The sequence below is a fragment of the Vulpes vulpes genome, chromosome 3 (assembly GCF_048418805.1).
Source record: "Vulpes vulpes isolate BD-2025 chromosome 3, VulVul3, whole genome shotgun sequence".
Classification (NCBI taxonomy): domain Eukaryota; kingdom Metazoa; phylum Chordata; class Mammalia; order Carnivora; family Canidae; genus Vulpes; species Vulpes vulpes.
The window spans coordinates 65,698,778-65,702,059 of NC_132782.1; the positions used below are offsets into that span (position 1 = coordinate 65,698,778).

The 3,282-nt window shown below is 54.5% G+C and overlaps 1 pseudogene; it reads right to left on the minus strand.

Annotated features, from left to right (window-relative positions):
• Positions 1-204: 204 nt before the first annotated feature.
• On the minus strand, positions 205-1,738 carry LOC112935458 (protein FAM32A-like; annotated as a pseudogene).
• Positions 1,739-3,282: the final 1,544 nt, after the last annotated feature.

Genomic DNA, 3,282 nt, shown 5'->3' on the forward strand with positions numbered 1-3,282 from the left:
TGTTTATTTATTTATTTAAAAGAACAGCCTTACTTTAATCAAGTTCCAGCAAGAGGGCACACTGCTTTGGAAAGCATTTGTCTCAGCAGAAAACGCAAGAGTGTGTGTAAAAGAATGTTTCTAGAAAATACCAAAGGCACCAAATAGAATCCCAACTTTGCCTTCCATTTCCCCTTGATGGGCTGCATACCCTGGGTGGGGAGGCTACTTTGTCCAACTGACTTTTGGAATGTCATAGTGCTCCGTAAGGGTGTCCAAGTGTCTGTTGAAATCCTCCACTCACTGCTTGTGGATTTGGGGTGCTTTCTTTAGGATCCTTTCCATTTGCCACTTCTCCTGACTCTTCTCGAAAGCCACTTGGGCTGGGGTACGCTTGTCCAGGCCGCGCCACTTCTCCTCTTCGTTCTTTTTGCTCATTCCCATCACTTCCAGGAGTTTCGCCTTGTCTTTGTCCTTCTGTTTCTTCTTCCGCTTGGTCACGCTGAACTCTGCAACACCTTTTAGTTTCAGGGGCCCCTTCTGAACCTGCTCATAGGCCACCGTGAGGCCGCTTGCTTTCCTGTAGGAAGGGAGGGAGAGAGATTGAGAACAGGAGCAGAGAGAGCAGGAGAGGGAGAAGCAGGTGCCCCACAGAGCAGGGAGCCTGATGTGGGACTCGATCCCAGGACCCCGGGATCACAACCTGAGCCGAAGGCAGACGCTTCACCTACTGAGCCCCCAGGCGCCCCAATAACATCTCATGAGCAGTCACAAGGTCTGATAAAGAACTTACCCAGGGAGGGGAAGTCGGGGTCGGGGGTGCGCTGCTGGCCCCTGGCAAGCTGGGGCTCAGGGTTCACGGCCCACCTGGCTCCACTGCCCTTCCCCACAAGCATAAATAAATGTTTTCTTTCTTCCCTGAGAACATCTGTCAAACTGAGGTGTCAGCTCCCTTCAAAAGCAGAAGCGAACATGGTGCAGGAGAGATGGGGGAGGTTGGGCTTCCGTCCACCCGGGGCGGCCTGCTCGGTGGTCCCAGCTCTTGGTGGGCGAGTCCACCTTCTGCTGTCTCCCCCACCTCGCGCCCTTCCCTCCCACTGCGAGGCGGCCTCTAAGACCGTGTGGGTGTTGGACCGTTACGAAGGCAGTGCACACACCCTCACATGTGTATGGTGCACACACTTCGATGTGCACTCACACACCACACGTTTCTACACATACATGCTTGCACATGTCACATATGCATGTGTATTGCGCTCACACACACGCACCTTGTCACAGGTGCCCACACGTGTACGCTACTCTCACACATGCACACACGCAATCTCTCACATACACACTCTCACACGTACATGTGTGCACACATGCACACACATCCACACTCACACACATATGTGCACACACACATATACGTGCACACAATCCCTCACAGGTGCACACAGGTACGCACACAATCACTCATGCACAATTGGCATCCAGTCCTGCTCACCTCAGAGGTCCAGGATTCCTCTTTCTCAGGCTCATGATCCATTTCCCTTCTCCTTCCTTTTTTACAAATTTATATTTTCCATCAGTAAACATGTTGGTTTTGGGAGTGGAGTCCAGCGGAGGTTCACTAGCTCGAGAAAATCTCCCAATCTCCCCGCACCTCAGCGCCGCCCTCTCAGGTTACCAGACCCCAGTGATCCTTCCCCGTGGGAGCCGCTTCCAGAGCGCGTCCCACCCACCCTCCTCCGAGGAACTGCCAAGGGTTGGCCATCCCTCTATTGCACATGGAGGTCACGGACAGAGGCACCCAGAAATTTCGGATGGAAGAAAACCAATGGTGCCAACTGAGGGCTGAATAAATGCATATTTTATAAGGAGTCAGTGACTGTGGTCTACCGCCCACAGGCTGGTGCGAGAGCTGTGTAAATTCACAGCTTGCTAGTCTCTGACCTTGGTTTTGGCCCTTGCTCCTTAGGCCTGCCGAGCCTTCCGCTGATGCTTGCCGCCAGGCCCTGGAGCTGTGGGTGTCTGATGGCGGGTGTGGCCCGGTCCCCAGCCACCGGGTGCCCCTGCCACCTGCTGTGTCCTCCTTGTTTCCTGCTGGCTGTGACTCTGGGGAGGGGTGGGGCGTCCACAGGAGGGTCAGGGGCTCTGGAAATGCCTACGGAGATATTTCTGCTTTACAGCTTCAGTTTGACCTCATTTCACATTTAAATGTTGCTTTTCTCATGGAAGCAGGAGAAGGACACCTTATCTCTCATGCACTGGTTCATTCATTCAGATATATTTATTGGCCACAAACTGTGTGCCTGAGACAGGGCTGGTGCAGCCTTGTTCTCCTCCCTGACTTCCTCCCATTTGTGCTGATAGGGCTCTGCTACTTGTCCACTTGGTGAAGAACTTTCTAATCCCATCACGCGGAGCAGGTGTGTTGTTCCTGGGGAGGGGTCAGAGGTGGGACTCTGGTCAGGGGAGATGAGGGGGTACCCTGGGGGGAAGGTGAGGGAGCTCCTTTGCCCCATGCCTCTCCTCTCAGCTGAGTGAGGGAGGAAGTCTCCGCCTCCCCGGATGGGCCACTGCACCACCCGTGATCCCACAGGCACCCAAAGACAAAGGACGGGTGGATCCTGATCCTAAAGTCCCCAGCGGACCTGTAGCTTCCCAAAGGGCACCCTTTAGAAAGGAAAGATGTCCCTGCGTGTGTGAGCACAGGCCTGTGGCCCACCGACCCACACCAGACCCCCACGCTGGCAGAACTCCTGCCCAGTGGTGCTGCAAGTGGGCACCTGCTGTGAGCCAGGCCCTGCCACTGTCCTGGATGCCCGTGTGCCCCCCATGTCGATGCCTCCACTCCGGACTGGGGCATGCCCCCAGCTCCCAGCCAGTCAGCCTCCTGTACCACCACGGCCCCTGCCAGACCTGGGCTCTCCACACATTAGCCAGTCTCTGCATGTGCCCTTCGGAAAGAAATCCGACGTGCTCCATGATCCCTGGGCTGTGGAGAGATCAATAAAAGGACATGTGAGGTTGCAGCAAGATTGAAGACACCTTTGAATTAGAAGAGTCCATCGTGACGTCCTGCTGGAGCAATAAAAGAAGAAAAAAGAGGTGGAATATAGGAGCCATCTGGTCAAATCCCCTGAATTCCCAGTAAGCCCAGTAATTTGACTTGAGGTACTGAGGGCTACAGGGAGTGATGGGTACCAGATGAAAGCCTGTCTCCTTGAGCAGTTGACACTCCCATGAAAGTAAATACTAGAAGTAGCCCCGTGATTCTCCAGCGGGAGTGGCCTTGGGAGTCACCCAGGGGGCTTG